This window comes from Condylostylus longicornis, unplaced genomic scaffold (assembly GCF_029603195.1).
Source record: "Condylostylus longicornis isolate FDR11 unplaced genomic scaffold, ASM2960319v2 ptg000018l, whole genome shotgun sequence".
In the NCBI taxonomy this organism is placed as follows: Eukaryota; Metazoa; Arthropoda; class Insecta; order Diptera; family Dolichopodidae; genus Condylostylus; species Condylostylus longicornis.
Window position 1 is genome coordinate 1,560,148 of NW_026577987.1, and position 17,661 is coordinate 1,577,808.

Genomic DNA, 17,661 nt, shown 5'->3' on the forward strand with positions numbered 1-17,661 from the left:
TACCGGAGAAGACTCCTTTAAGTGGTTACAAAATCCATATCAAAGTTAGCATACCCTTCACGATGATGCAGGGTATAATAAGGGGAATATCATAGCCTCAATGCTTTATTTACATATCTATTGATTCGATTTATGTTTGAATGAAATGGAAACCTTTAGCCCACACAACGAAAATTCTACTTTTTTCATACAAAAAACCATCGCCCCCATACGAGTTTATTAAATTTTGTTTGACTAATAAATAAAATTAATTTTCTAAAAGTAAATTAAATTTAGTTATCTATTTATGTCAAAGCAAGCATCGCACTCAAGAGCAATAATCCAATCAAAAAATTTTACTTATGTAACTTACTATATTACACACTACAGTAAATTAAACGAATTGAAATGACTTTTTAAATTTAAAAAGAAAAAATATTTAAATTAAATTTGAATAAATTTTCTAATAATCATCACAAAAATTGTAATATAGAAAAAAGAGAAAAATTGATAAAGCGAAAATTTATTTTATTCTGCTTATAATACAAGTATGTATATTATAAATTTATTTAACATCTATTGAAAATCAAAATCCTTTCTTTTTGTGTAAACTTTAAAAGCTTTTTTGACATTCACTTAACTTGATATAATCTATTGAAAATCTTTCATCTCTTTCCAAATAGAAAATTCACTTGCTTTATTGTTATAATCAATCAGGAGCAATAGTATGTGCTTTTGATATTGTTGAGGTAGTTTTCAAACATCAAATATTGTCGATACAGTTTTGTGTAAAAGTAGTCAATCCGGTGTTTTAGACAATCTGCACGTTACTGTACACAGACATTAGTTTCATAGCTTTGAGTCCAATATCTGAAGGAAGGAGCATTCTGCAAGTTTACTGAAGTGGGGGATTCCGAAATACTTTGACAATCACACAATATGCAAGTGTTGCTTCAGGACTGTTTTTAACTGAGCTCACGAATTGCCAGACTCAGGAAGGCTTTCTGATTTCTTGAAGTTGTTCCGATTAAAAATTTATCAAATATATAGTTATGTTGTATTTCGTCGAAAACTTATGGATATGAAAGGGATCAATATAAGTTTTGAGAGTTAGAGAAGAAGTTTTTTCGCTTTTAAATGAGGCTTTTATTTAATTCACGGTTTTGAAATTTAGAGATTTAAATATAAGTATGGATATTTAATGTATATTGTATAACAATTTGGATATTTATATTGTTCAAATGATTTTGTCTATACACAAAACTTTGAAGTATATTTACTCTTCGCCAATTCATACCAGTTCGGAAACGTATGCTTTTGATTCTTGGAATAAAATTAGCTTGAGCAGCTAGCAACTTATATATATAGCACTTACATATTATTAATAGATACTTATATTGCTCTATATTTATGTAACATTGTTATATTAAATATATCATAGTAGAGCGATAAAACAGTAGAGAAACATACACAAATGTGAATTTATCATGTACTTATGAAATAACATTGTTTAATTTTACGTTTGATTACGTTTTGTTTTTCTTGATTTCTAATTATTACGTATAAGATTCATTTTAAAAAACACTTATGTACTAAGGTGAGAGTCAGTTTAATTGAATGATAGAACTATTATAGCTCAGTCACATTATAAACTAAGTGAAGAAGGTAGAAATCTTAATATACATATCAATAAGTTTAATCGAAATTAGTTTTTAATTTTTTTTAGATATCATCGAAGCATCATACTATTATTTCTTTAAAAAATTATTCGATTTTATTTGCAATTCTTAAACATTTCAAATACTGAATTGCCTAAACAATACAAAATTAAAATAAAAAAAATATAATAGGAACAGAATTTTTATTCAACTTTGATTTTCAGTGATGCGTTTCGTAAAAATAGTAAGGCGACATGAATTAAAGAAATCAAATCCATTTTTTTCTAAAGAAAAGAGTAATTTTTAAAAAGAATATGGAGAAAAATGCCCTTAAGATAAGTATATTTGAGATCCAAAGAAAATTTCACACAAGAAAAAGAAAGATAAAGGGAAAATACGATATACGCTGAAAAAAATCTTTTCAAATTTTATTGCAAAAAAAATGAAAGGAAAAACTAAATCAATACGAGTATAACAAACAGAATAAAAGGAGCAAACAACACGGCAAATATAAGAAAAGGGTTCGTTATACTGGAACAAACACGTCAATTTTACTTTTTGGAAAATTTCCAAAAAGAGAAAATTCTGGAAAAGTTTGGTTTATTTTATTTTTTTTTCTTATTTTGTCCGTTCGTCATTTCCCATAGAGAGTTATTAGAAAATTTTATATTGCTTTGATCAGATAAAACTAAAAAATGGTTAATGGTTTGGTTTCTTATTTGAAAATTTGGAGTAAACTTTAATTTACTTCAGTTACCCGTTCTATTTGTTCCAGTTGTCCTTAATTCCTTTTCCTAGTTTGGCAATTCATAAAAGCGATCTTTGAATAATCAAGATGCAGATTTGATAATTAATAAAAAATAGTTCACTAATAGTTTTGTGCATGAAAGCACAAAACAAGTGGAATATTGGAAAAAATTAGATTTTTTGTTTTTTTTTGCAATAGTAACGATTTTAAAGTCGTTATTTTTTAAAATCAGTTATTTTTTCTTTTTATTGCAGAAAATTAAAAACTATGCGAACACAAAAAAGATTATTTGATGCAATTAAGCAATGTTATTGTTGTCGTCATTAAATTTAGCAATAAAATAAAGTTTTTGCGAATTCAAGCTATCAAAATTAAAAATGATACAATTTTAGGCTTAACACCATTACAGAGTCTTTAATTGATAAATTTGTTTCTTATTGGTAGTTTTTGAAAAAACACAAAAATGTAATGCAAAATTTGCTTTTGTATAAACCGTTTTCTAAAGTTTAACTTCCATTTATTTACATGGTAGACATTTTTAAATTTTGTGGTTGATGCAAACGTTTTTTTAATGATTGGTCACGGTTCATTATTTGGTCATACTATCTATATTATTTTCCTTTGTGTAGTTTCAGAGTCACACAAAATTGTTATGAATTATGAAGTCTATATACTTTATTTAAAAAGAATTTTTGCCAAAGACTGAATGAAAGATTTTATTGTATAGGAAGGAAGGAATTAAAAATATTTTTGATTTTGAAATGTTAAATTTAATGCGCAAAATATTAAAAAGTTGATTTATTGAAAATTCGATGGCATCACAATTTAGAAATCAAAATAATAAAAAAACTCAAGAAATGCAAGCTTATGATTATTTTATATTTCTTGGTTTTTATTCATTAAGTTTATATTTCAAACGCAATTAAGCCTTCCTACTCAATTTTTAGTAAACTGTATACGTTTTAACTTGTGAAATCGTACTTTCATCAAATTTTTCTTCAATATTTTTGAATAATCTTCAAATTTAATATGTATGTTTAGTATAATAGTTTAAGAATTTTTAATCAATACATATTTAGTATAATATTGATAAGGTAACAGCATTAATATAATAATGTTCAAATGGCCAAATATAAGAAAAAGTGAGACAACAAAGTTTCATTCAAGATTTTCAGGGTTACGAAAGCGCATATACCTGCTGTGCTACCAAGTAAATGCGATCTGAAAAGCTTATCGCCATAAGCTATAGAAACCGAATTAAAATCAGATCGGTAAAGTAACTCAAATATTACGTGTGGATTGTTTGTTTTGAAAGTAATCTGAATATAAGTTCATTTTTGTTGCAAATAATTATTAATTTTTAAAAAAGTTTCAGAAGAAAAGCTGCTTAGTTGAAATTTTCTATTTTCTATTATAAGCTAGACGACCCTTTTTCTGCTTCTTCCGGGATTTGACAGGATCAAATTCGAAAAGGGTCCTCGAAAAAAAGTCATATGACAACATTTACCAAAATATTTAAATTTTTATAGAAAAAAATCTGGAAGGTCCATTGCCATCCTGCAAGCTTAACAAAACTTATTCACATTACTTAGATGCATGGAACGTATTTTATTTTACACTGAAAATTCGAACAAGATACATATAGACATAGAGAGTAAGTATAAATAGAGTTCATATAATATAGTGTTATATAAAGATATAGAGAGTTTGTGAAATAACAGTGAAAATGAAAAAAAAATTTTTATACAACTGCAGAACAGGTGGATGATTTGGTAAAACGATCAAGTCAAGCCAGTAAAATTATAGAAGTTTTCCCCACAAACTGACAGTTAAGAAGTTCCCTCCTCACAAATACCTATCAAATAACATCGTTTTCTAGATGACCACTATAACAACTGATTTATTCATATCTTTATGATCAGTGTGTAAAGCTGTTCTTCTAATTCGAGTTAAGGGAATATACAAGGTGATTATACAAAATTTTTTATTACACTGCTTTGACTCGTTTCCTTGCCCACGTCATTTATTTGGCAGTGATATGAAGAAGTTTTTCGACGAAACTCTATACTTTTAAAAATTAACAAAATTTCAAATTTAATTTTTCATGAAAGGCGATTTTGAACTTCAAATATTTTTTTGGTAACAATAATTGAAAATCTGATATTTTTGATAATAAAATTGAGCGGTAGTATTTAAAATTTTATGTCCTCTTAACCTACACTAAATCCACGTGTTTTCTAGGATATAAATTTATTTATTATCATATTGAATATCGAATTATTTCTTGAAATAAACAGGCTTCAATTCGCTGTCTTACCAAAATTAACTATTAACAAAAGTTCTGCATCACATATATTTTCTTCAATTTTTTTTTCATTTCCTTCTATGCCGCAGCCATTAAATCGACGCAATCTGCGTTCATATGTTGTACATTTAAAAGGATAAATAAGCATATTATATGGATATACGTGTGTTTATACGTACATTTCATACACGAGTAAAATTTTCAGAATTTTTTTTTTGTTTAAAACCACCTGCTGATAACACTGATATGTGGGGGGTCCAGTAAGTAATGACTCGTAATTGTATGTTTCACTCATTTTTCCGGAAAGAAAAACATAAAAGAAAATAAAAAGGATTTTTAGGATCAAGAAAATTGCCTTTTTGTTTTTTCCTTGATTATTTTTTGTTTTGATTTTATTTTCTCTGTTTTGGGGTAACGCACACCGGAAGTTAAGGTGTCAAATCATTTGTTGTGGATTTGTTTAATAAAATTTCTTATGGGATAACCACGTTTTTATTTTATTTATTTTGTTTTTCGCACAAATACTTTTTACACAGAATGAAATTTTATACAAGTAGAGGGTCTTCAATTAATTTTTGAAAGAATTTTTGTTATAAAAATTTTTAAAATTGTTCACAACATTTAAATCGTTGCAAAATTTTCCGAGGTGTTTTTTCTAAGCTGAAAATAAAGATTTTTTAATTAATAAAGTTATAATTTTTTACTTAAAAATTTTGCATTACCTATTCTCGTTTTAATAAAAAATTTTTTATTGTTTTTTGATAAAACTATTACTAAAACGATGCCGAAATAAAATCTGATAAGAAATAGTAATTGCTCATTGCCATAGATTCCCATTACTCAAGATATAATTGAAATTTACAATAACTATAATACTATTCTTCATTAAACTTTAAAGTTACAGCGTTGAAGCAATAATCTCCATATTAAATATTTTAAATTAAATAGCATATTCAAGCCCTTAATTTTAACCAACCTTCATTCTAACATTTCCGATAAAAAAATTCGCATTTCCACCATTTCTAACAATCTTAAATAAAAAAAACGTGCTGATTATTTTAATAAGTTCTTTTGTCGGAGCGTCTGTTAATAAGGCGTTAAAATAGAAAAATCAAATGATTGAATCCACGAATTCTTAAAAAAAAAATGTTTTTGAATATCGACAAGTTTTAGGTGCTAACCGAAATGAACGTGTCGATAACACGCCCAAACTTACCGAAGACGTAAGTTTCAACATGCTGCTTACAATTTTGTTATACTGAGCAAAATAGACGTCCATTTTGTTTAAAATTTTAAATTCGCTTATACATATGTAAATATGCTTGAAAATATGTATTTGTTATTGTAAAGTATTCTTCACTATGAATGAAATCGTATTGACGTGTTTTGGCCCTTTGTATAAAATGACAATTCAAAACTTAACAAACTTAGCTACTCTTCTGACGCCTTCATTTTGGTTGAACACATTTATTTTTAGTTTTAATTAACTCATAAAAAATTTTATTCATTTGCTATGTCAGTGTTATTTTTCAAAATTTTCTGCTTTCCTGTAAGCATGCTATACAAAGACGTAATAAAAACTATTTATTTCATTTATCTTGAGATTATTTTCATTAAACAACCGAATATTATTTTTATACGTTATCCATAATATTTAGGAAGTGCGCTATTTTACGAAAGCTTGGTTTCATTCGAATTTTTTCAATAGGAAAACCACTAATGCGAAGATTAACTGTTTTAAAAAATAATTCTACATAATTTTCATGAATAAATTTTTGTTATTTTGAAAAATTTTTATAGAAATTTACAACAAGCCATAAATTTGTTTTTGAACAACATAGATAAATTAAATTCTGTATATATATAAGATGTAAATATATTTTCATTAATTTACTTATATATTCACTTATGTGTAGTAATTGTATAGCAAATTTTTTATTCAAAAAGTCAACTTAAAATATAGAAGATAACGAAACATAAAATAATATTTTCCCTAAAGCTTCCACATTTTGCAATTAAAATTTTGTTGAAAATTATTTTCGTTTTCTCTAGCTATAACTTTCCCCTTTTATTAAAAAAAAAAACACCTTCTTTTACATCACGAGGAGAATTTTTTTTCAATTATTTCAATAAGCAAGTTTATGATTATTAATAAAAACAAAAAAAAAGCACAAAAATGAAATATCTTAAGGATATTTTACTTAAAAATTCGTTTTTAATAATTGAGTACAATTAATCATTCTAATGCTAACATTAACATAGGAAGGAAGTTAATCATTGCTTGATTTTGAACAAAAATTTAAACTAACTGGATCGCTTTTATATTCTTATATATATATATATATATATATATATATATATATATATATCAGTTTTTATCACAAAAAAATTGTATACATACATACAATATATATATATATATATATATGTATATTAATACAATTTAATATCTAATTATATAAATATACGTTTTGGGGGCTGTAAACGAATTTGATTCTTAATTTTATAGCAGCACCAAAGGGGATGAATTTTATTTTTTAATCAATGTTTTTAATCAATGTAAATTGATTTAACATATAATATAAATTTATTCATCTTCACCCATTCTATTCTGGATACTCGCTTGTATAAAAATCAAAAATTGATATTGAAAATAAAGTTTTATAAATAGTTATGATGACATGAAAAGTGAAGCAATTAATTTGAATAGATAACACGAGAATAGTAAAACTTCGGTGAATTAATCAAGAATATATACCAATTATCTAGACAAAAGGTAAAATATAGAATTAATAAAAGGAAATTAAAGAATTCTCAGAATGTTGCAAGTTTAAGTGTTTACTATGCGGCTTGAGGTAAAATATTTGTCAGTAAATTCTGTCAGAGTTCTTCAATAATATATTGAACTGATAACATAACCAATAAAATTCAAGGTACATATTATATAGAAATCTTATGATGCTTACAAGAATATAATAATTATTTAATGTATTGGTACCTTTGGTAAATGGTTGGTGCAACACAATCCTGCAGCTTTTGATGTACTAAATTTATTAAAAATTTATAAAAAAAAGTAGTTAGTGCAATATGGCTCTGGAATGGCATTGTCTGCATAATGTAATTTGTTACAATCATATTGTTTCGCTAGGTATTGTGACAGTGCCAAGTTTCTCATGTCCAGTTTAAAACGTATAAAAAAATTATTTTATGAAAAACATATGAATGAAAATTCAAAGAGCTTTTTAAAATTTTGTCTAACACTTTCGCTAACCTAGAAATAACTTGATATTTAAATATTATAGCAATTTACGTTTGGATTTGTTTAGCTGAGGGCGATCAATTTTCATTTTTGGCGAATTTATATTTAGAATTTGATTTGGTTTTAATAAATTTTACTTAATTTTTTTTGGAATATTAAAATAAACTTGAATAGTTTAATTTCTATCTTATAATCTTAAAATTTGTTCTAATTTTACATTGAAATTTGCTTGAAAATACCAGTATACTAAAAATTAATTAATTATTTCATAGAAAACAACAAAAAACGCTACTTTATTTAAATTTATATCATAACAAACACAATGATAAACGGACACAAGATAATATCTTAGTACGCTCCATTGGAAAATAAATTATAAAATGTGTAACCAGGTGTTATTAACTTTATACTGATCCTAATGTTTTAAAACGAGTTCATTTTACACCTAAGTACACTATAATATAATAATTCTTAATAAAAATGAAAATATACAAAAAGATTCATTTAATGGATAATGTAGAAATGGTTTTGTTTTATTAAATTTTCAATTTAAATCTCACCGAATAAAAAAGGACATTGTTACTTGCATTTTATTGCAAGCAAAAGCTGCTTTAATAGAAAAAAATACAATAAAAAATTGTTTTTATTACAATATAAGCGTATACAAACAAACATAATGTACAAATAAAATAATGCATCAATTTTGTTTTTATTAAGAGAGAGTTTGCGAGTTCCAATGTGTACAGTGCCATGCTACGGCACTAAATTAAAAAGAACACCAAATAAGAGAGATTTTTTTTTTAGCTTGCTATTCCTTTTTTTGCAGTAAGTAAATGAGAAGGACTACCTATATTATCCTTGTGAACCCCCTTTTTTACAGAAATTACCACATTCTATGTCTCTTTGGCTTGTGTTAATAGTTTTGTTGTCTATAAAGTTTCACCAATTTTTTGTTTTAATTTTTTATAATTTCCTTTTATTTCTCAATTTCCTTTCCCTTATACGACCTATAAAAAAAAAAACTAAGAATAGGAGAGGAAAAGGTTTTTATTAAAATTATTTTTTACAAATTTTTTCCTGATATTTTTTTTTTTGGTTGTTTATTCATAGAAGGAGCATAAATAATGGGTTTTAGCTCGAAATTTTATCTAAGTTTCTGCAATTACAAATAAAAAAAAAACTGAAATTATTTTTTTATAAACTTTTAATATTAAAACTTATTAAATGTTAAGGAAAGGGATAGGGTCAAAGCAAATTTTGCAGTAAAAGTGAAACGGAACAAAGTACAGTTAATTTGCATGGTGTTTTATTATGCACCAATATGTAAGTAAGATCGGATGCGTAAAATTTTTAATTTTGCATTTCGTTTAGAATGTTAAGTGGTTGTTAAATATAATAAGAGAAAAAAATTGTTAAAATTTGTTTTATTATATTGTGAGAACTAGAATAATAAGAATTAGAAAGATAAAGAGGAAGCAAAATGAAATAAGGCATTTCATAAGATGCCTTAGACATGATGACGTTTACGAAGTGAAACTTGATGACGCGCTGAGGCTGGAAAACAACATTTTTTTATTTTCTTTTAGAAATTTTTATCGTATATATCAATCTTGGCCATTTTCATAAATGCCGTCTTCTTAGATTGCATTATATGGTTTCAGGTTAAATTCCTTTTAAGTTTCTTCAAATTCTGTTTCTATAGACTTACTTTCTGATATATAAAAATTTTGTCAATAATTTTTCTTTTAACTTTTGCTTGTTAAAACGTTACGTAATTAATGTTACTTTTTAACGTCAAATAAAAGGTGCTGTCGTGACCTTGACAAAACTAACGTATGAATTACGATGCAAAATAAATCAGTGAAGTGATATTTCATTGTACAAAATGTCAAATGATATTTTCCTATTACAATTGTCTCTGTAATGTTCATGCGAATATTTTCTGAGAAAATGCGTAAATCACATAAATTTTAGATATTATTTATACTCTTGTTGTAGTAAAATGACAATATTTTTTTGTGTAATATTTTTGCCCCAATTATCCAAAATTCCATCCACGTCAACTTATTTGAAGTATAGCATATAGCGTATAAATATGTGGACTGGTAAGCGATTTGATCCTTTTGATTGGAACTGAATCTGGGATTCAGTTCTAATTAGAGGTAAATATTATATAATCGTTTTTCTTATACAAACATATCAATTTTCTTATGCATAACGTTCTCCGTTTGTTAAATAAATGCAAATCAATTTTTCTATTTGTTGTACGCTTGTTCAAAAACATCGTTAAACCTAAAGAAATGCAATTTTTGGAATTCAGTTTAATTCTGGATAAACTACAATTCAAATTTATTTATGGAAACTGTTTGATTCATATTGTTGATACTCTTATTTTCGACTAATGACTTCAATGAAAGAAATAACAGATATAATGTTGAATTGTGGTCAAATTACCTGTTTTGTATTAAGTCAACTTATAATGCACTTGAGTAACTATAATCTTATCTGTTGATAATTTAAATTTTATTTTTTAAATTTATTTAACAAGGCTTAAATTTACTGTAAACAATTTTCTTTTATTGTATTTTTTACCCTATCTGCTTTTCTGCCTTTTGTTGTATTAAAAAAAAATTAATAATGGAAAATTGTGCGACAGTTACGGTAATAAGCAGTTTTTTCTATTAGCAAGTTTTATTTAAAATACTTTTTCTACTGCCTTTTGTTTTTTCTTTTAGTTGGTGTCTACTTATTTGATTTAAGTTCATTTATCTAAACTTAACCGGCTCATTGTAATTAATTTAAACTCGTTACATTACTACTTTTCGGTAGTCCTGTACACACACATTTGTTGCAAGGTACTCAGAAAGAATAAAAGGAAAATTAACATATTTCTTTTTCTTGTTTTATTTCATTTTTTTCAATTATTCTCTTAATTCTTTTGGTTTTTTTTCAAAAATTTCTTTTAAAGATAAAAAAATAAAAGGATAAAGTAATTTGAATTTTAGTCAAAAACCTTATTAATTCATGAAAAAAATTGAATTCTTAGTATACCGGTACCTTGAATTATAAGGACCACATTTTCCTTACTTTAGACAATATGTCCTTTGGGCATTGCGTTGGTAATTGTTGTTTTGGAATGAAAAATGGGAAATAAAATGAGGATAAATTTCGTAAAAAGAATTTTTGCTAAGGCTTATATTTTATAAAAAAAAATCAGACACTTAAAAGATTGATTACACACGAGAGAAACTAAATTAATATTGAAAAAATTCACAACTCTTGACATCAACCAAATGAAACATTATTAAATAATAGATTGCGACAATTATTTTAACATTTTAATTAAACTTAATTAAATTTAATTAAGTAATTTAATTAAACAAATTTACGTGAAGTAAATAACGAACAAATTTTAAAAAGTATTTATAAGAAAACCTTAAATTAATTGAAGAAGTAATTGTAAAATTTGGACTTGTATTCTTAAAATGAATAAAATTACATATTCCCAATTTTATCATTTTATAATTCCCATAAAATTAAAATGCAAATTATTATAGTAAGATAAGCCAGAGTGGGTTTGTTAAAGTATAAGGAATTTTTATAATGAAAAGTATATAATATTATCTGTAAACATTTATCTGCCATTTTCAAATATTTCAAGAGAAAGATTTTGTATTTTGAGTCAAAAGAGAAGAATTTTTTGGTCTTCGTTTTAAAATATATTAAAAATTTAATACATAGTACGAATTTTTTGTGCATTTAATGAGGTGTCTTAAACGGTTCACAATGTAAATAAAAAAAACATTATCGTAAATCATATTCTTAAATCTAAAATAGCTGAAAAATTTGAAGTTTCATGAACACCCGACTTTTCAAAAGTACTTATGTGAAATGTTTTTCTTTTCTATTTTGTTTAATTTTCAACGAGAGAAATAAGAAAACAAGTGAAGGAGTATTATCACATCATTACTAGCTAGATGAAAAATACCGGCAAATTTCATTATCAAGTGGATTAAATTTTGTGTTGTAACAATATTATATAAAAGCTATTCTTGTACGTTGTAATTGAAACTAAACGCATGCGTAATGGATATGGAAAACGTATCGTGAGAAGTATTTTTAAGAAATCGGCCAATAGAAGTGAAACTGGATGTTTCAAAATTTTTGCCGTTTTACCTTACCTACCAACATGATTTAAGAATGACTGATGCGAATGTAAAAATCTCAATTTTACAAAATGATATTTTAAAATTCCATACTAGTTTTTTTGAACTAATTTTTTGAATAAAAATTGGGTAAAGCTAAAATGCCTTTTGAAAAATTAAAACAGGTTTATAAAAACAAAATTTGCAAGCTTTCAAAAAAATTTTAACGATACAGTTTCGCCTAAAAATATGCACATTTTGCATCCCATAAAGTTCATTTTTATAAACAGAATCTCAAAGCTTTTTAAACTATTTGATCTCTTGATAAAATTTTTCCACATTTTTAATGATTAAACTTTTGTTTTATTTTCCATTTTTTTTGTCTAAAGTTTTTTAATGTTATTTGAATTGTAAATTTTCTACAGATTATCGAAAAGAGAAATCGGCTTGCTTCTGCTCTTTAGTAATCAAGTATACTAATAATATAGCATTTTTTATGTTATTCAATCTTTAGGTTTTTGAAAAAATTCGACTTGATTGATTCTTAGTAAGGGAATGCAAAGGGATATAGAAAAAAAAAACTAATGTATACTTTGATGTACATTTGTACATCATGATGTAGCTATGCTTAAATTATGAATTAAATTCTTCGTATTTAACAATAATCAAATATTTTTGTTCTAAAATATTTCAGATTTAAAAAGTACGGCGTGATCTCTTTTTTATTGGTGACAAATTTAAAAAAGTTTACAACTAATCGAAAAATTCGCTAAAAAACGTCAAAGGCAAAAAATTAAAGTTCAAGTTGATATTAATCATTTCTCACGGAAAAAATTAGAATAACAAAAAAATCATTTAAAATTGTTTTTATCTGGTAAAACTTTTCTATCTGTACCTTCTTTGTAACAAGTGCGAATATATTTATATAAATATTTTTACATACATACATATGCATTTACATTTACTGTTTTTTTTTACATTTATAATATTGTAACTCTCTAAAAACTAATTAAATTATGAAATTAATTTTAATACAATACATTTTTTTTAATATTAATAAAAGAAATAATAAATTCATGGTGTAAAACTGATGTAATTTTTCATCCTCATTTCATTACAAATAAAATATGTATGACTCGTTTATTCACCAGTCGTACTTTACAGACAATTTCGTTGCAAATAAAGCAAGAATATCCAATAATATAAAATAATTCTACAAAAACGACGGAAAAATAAAGTATTGTTTAACAAATCAAGGCACGTCAGAGTCGACATAATCCAATTAATGCAACATACATTTTTCCATTTACTACATGTTCCTTTAGGATACCATTATAGTGACAAAAAAGAAGAAAATTTTATTTCTAACTTTTTACTTAAAATTGTCAGCATCATTTAGTATATACCCTTTTTGTGACAAAAAACTCCTTTCTTCTGCAACCACTATTTTAGTATGTGCTTCATACATTATTAACCCGGCAGTTTATTAAATTATTTGTAAAAAAAATTCTTTGACAGTTTAAGTAGACAAATACGTTTTAACACCAAAAAATATACGTACCATGTTCAAATTGTGTACGCAGAGAATATTTTCATAAAAAATTTTTCAAAAAATAATTATTCTATTAGATTAATTTTATGTACTGTGTAGTATATAGGAAGAAGAAAGTTTCTTCTATGTGCATTGAATTTTGTTATTTAGTACGAGATTGTAGAATAATGCATGAGTGTTTCGAATCCTGTATGAAATACATGAAATATTGTATTGAAATATACAAACTTTATTGAAATGAACCTGTTCTGAATATGACTTGGTATGTGTTATATTTTCTTTACCAAAATTTCTGTAGGTGATTTGGGACTATACTAATACACTTACTCGTACTACACCGCATAAACTCATTGATTTTTTTTTATATATGTAACACCCAAAAAATTTTAAACAAAACACATTATTGACAATAAAGCCATGAAAAAAAATTGTCAGGTTTATTTAAAAAATTTATTTTAATCTTGACTTTTTTAATAAATTTTAGCCCAGAATATTATCGGACAATATTCATCAAGATTTCTTGGAGAACTGTTTGATTATGTGTTAAAACTCGTACGAACGCATGTTTGAAGGGTATACTCAATTTGCGTTACTGTTTGTAACGCTAAGAAATAATGGTCGCAGATATAGACTCAAATTTCACAAAATTTTCATTAACTAAATTATAGTTACTCTACTTAAATTGGTTATGATCGTACAATTTTTAAATTTATTTGACTATATCTCAGAAACTATAAAAACTGTGGTATTCACACAAACGAATGTACTAGTAGGTTCACTGTGTTTGATAAAAGTCGTTGAAATTGCTTAGCTCCTTTTGGTAGCTTTCATACAACTCCAAAAGTTTTTTTGGCATTATCTCAGAAATTATTGGAATATATAAATTATTGGAATTATGTAGACATCTCGTGAAAACAAGTGTATTATTGGGCAGTTATGTGTGATAAAATCGTTAAAATTTCCCTACTCCTTGTGGTAGCTGATGTAAAACTTCGATAGTAGTTTGACCATATCTTAGAAAATATTGAAAAATACTGAAATTTTTTACATAAACAGTACACAGTACTAAAATTTTGCATAAATTAATATCGTAATTTGGCAACTTAAAGTAATAGTATGTCCTGTAGTCAGCTTTTTGAAATTCATAACTCGAACATAGGATAACAAATTCGTACGGTTACCACAGAATTGACAAGGTCAACTCTATTTTTTCTCGTTTAATTTTTTTGTCATTCCACGGGTTTTATCGACAATTCCGGTGCTATACTATAAAAAGTTTACTTCACAGCTGAAACCTAAAAATTATAGATTACATTAATTTTAACTTTCAGTTTTAAATGTTAAATACTATAGTTTAAATTTTGAACTTGGCAATTTAAAAATTAAAGCAAAAATAGAGCAGGCTATGCTATTTACAGACATAATGTTATTGAAAATGTTATGATCGTGTTTTTTGAAGCGTCTGCTATGAAGGATCTATTTTTCACCACAATCTTGGCTAGAATTTGATATGTTAATGGTGTTTAAAAGTTTTCTGTGCTAACACATTTTTTTCTGGTTAATATTTATTCAGTGGTTAAGAGTCTAAACAATATAATATTCAAAATCTAATCTAGAACTTTAAAGCTAAAATCCTTAATTATACCCTGCACCTTCGTGAAGCGCATTTTTGCTCAGCGTATTTGAAGAATTGATATAGATATAAATATAAAATTTTGTATACGTGTGTCCATTACATTTTAATAGTTCAGTTGCCATATAACTCTAAAAGCCAATTTTAAATATTCGGAAAAATGATAAAGTTAGGTTCATGAAATTTGGCTGTTATGCGCCCAATTATACCCATCCGTGAAGTTTTTTTTTGGAATGGCTCAACAGGGTCGTGTAACTGACATACAACCGTAACAGCAAATTCTAAATATTTCAAAAATAATTTATCATGTAATCAGATTCTCAAGGTGCCGGCTATAATTCATTCGGTTAAGACCGACTAAAACGTTTTTATTTATTTAAAAATTTAAATTACGCCGTCATGTTTTAAAAGTAAACTTGTAAAGCTTAAATTATATTATTTTTTACCGAACAAAGTTTAAATTTTTAACGTAAAAGTCTTCAGTTGAAATTACATTTTGAATAATTAAATAAATAACTAAGGATTAAGAGTAAATAAGTTAGCAAAATCGAATTTTAAACTTTTAGAGTTTAAAAAGGTAGGATTTAAATTTTTATAGTTTTTCTGTATAAGCCAAAACAGGTATAAAACTCTATCTAAAGGATCTCCATTTACAAAGGACTTAAAAATTAAACTCAGTATTTCTAGACTTTTAAATTAAATGGAGAATCACATTTAAATTAATTGCAATTTGTGAGTAATAAATTACTGTGGTTTAATTCTTCACCTTTTTCCCTTTAAACGTAAATGTGTGCATCGTCCGTCTGCTCATTTCATTCCATTTTCTTCGGGATGAATGATAAATAACTGAATTCCTCTTTAATTCACTTTATCTCTTTTGTTGTTTGAAGGTGCTTGAACGCACAGTTTTAGATGAATCGAAAAATATTTCTAAGCGCATTTAATTTATTATAATTTATAACCCAAAATTGATAATTAAGAAATTGTTAAGGAGTTAAAATATTTGGATATTATTGAACAAAAAGAACAACCATCTTTGATTTAAAAAATGTTCATGAAAATTGATTTAATGCAATATTTATGAAATCCAGTACCTTTATGATAACACTGCCCTCACAAAAATTGGATACAAGAGTATAAGAGCAGTTAAACTATTCTCAAATGTTTGCTGTTTCATTACATAACACTGGTCTTGTAATGGAATATTATACCATTCCTTTCAATATGTAAAAGTAGCGTAGATCTCGGCAACAGAAAACAAAACAAAATAAAATACCTACATGCAAGTATAAAAAAAATTCATTTTAATAGAATAAAAATCCTGTTATGAATTTAAAGTAGACAAAAAAATTTTTTTATGTATTGTATATTTAGTGTACATACATATGTATATACGAACATGGTGGTAATCATGTTTTCCTGTTAATACAATAAACTTTTGTTTTCTGCATATTTCATTCGGAAAAAATAATATAAAAGAACTTGAAAACAGAAAGAAAAACAACATGAAAAATTTATTCACAACTATTTTATACGATTTTGCAATAATAAATGTGATAAAATAAAATGTAAACAGAGTATAGGCGGGTTCATTTTTAAAATATGCATACACATTATATAGCACGTCCCTTTTTTAACGCTCCCTCTCTCACTGAGAGTGCTGTTCAACAAACATCATCATCATATACACATTATTTTTATTGAGTTATTGATAGTGTTTTATAATAATAAAATATTTACATTAGATGAAAAGTGTGTGTTTATCTTGTCTGATTGCAAATTTTCACTCTTTGTGAATATTGTAAAATTTACATCCATACATACACTTATTTTTGTATATTTATATTTTTCTTCGTTTTTTTTTGTAAATATATAAACGTCAATTGTCAAAAAATTATTTTTTAAACAATAATTGGCAACTGCAGTGCAATATGCTAGACAACTATTCCATAGCAATATACAATATAATTTTATATTGTTCGTTGATGAAATTTGGGGTAAATTCTATATTGCACGCGTCAAAGATCAGATTTTTTTATTTTTCATTTTGAATTATAAATCTATTTGTTAATACTTATAATATAGTAATTTTGTGGGTTATATTTATTAAATACAAAATTTTTAGATTGATAAGAAGAATTTTTTTTGCTAGATTATTTCAAATTAGAATTGCCTCAATCATAATATAGCGCTGGTATACAAAAGTGTTGTAAAGTAAAATTGGGAAAAAAACATGTTGCTTTGCAATTGCAGTTTTAGAGGAAAAGTAAAAGTCCCATTCTATTTTGATTCATTTATTTATTGTAAATGTACTCGTAAGTACACTGGTATTGGAAATTATAAATTCGAGATGTTTATAAGTACTATATTAACATTTTATGT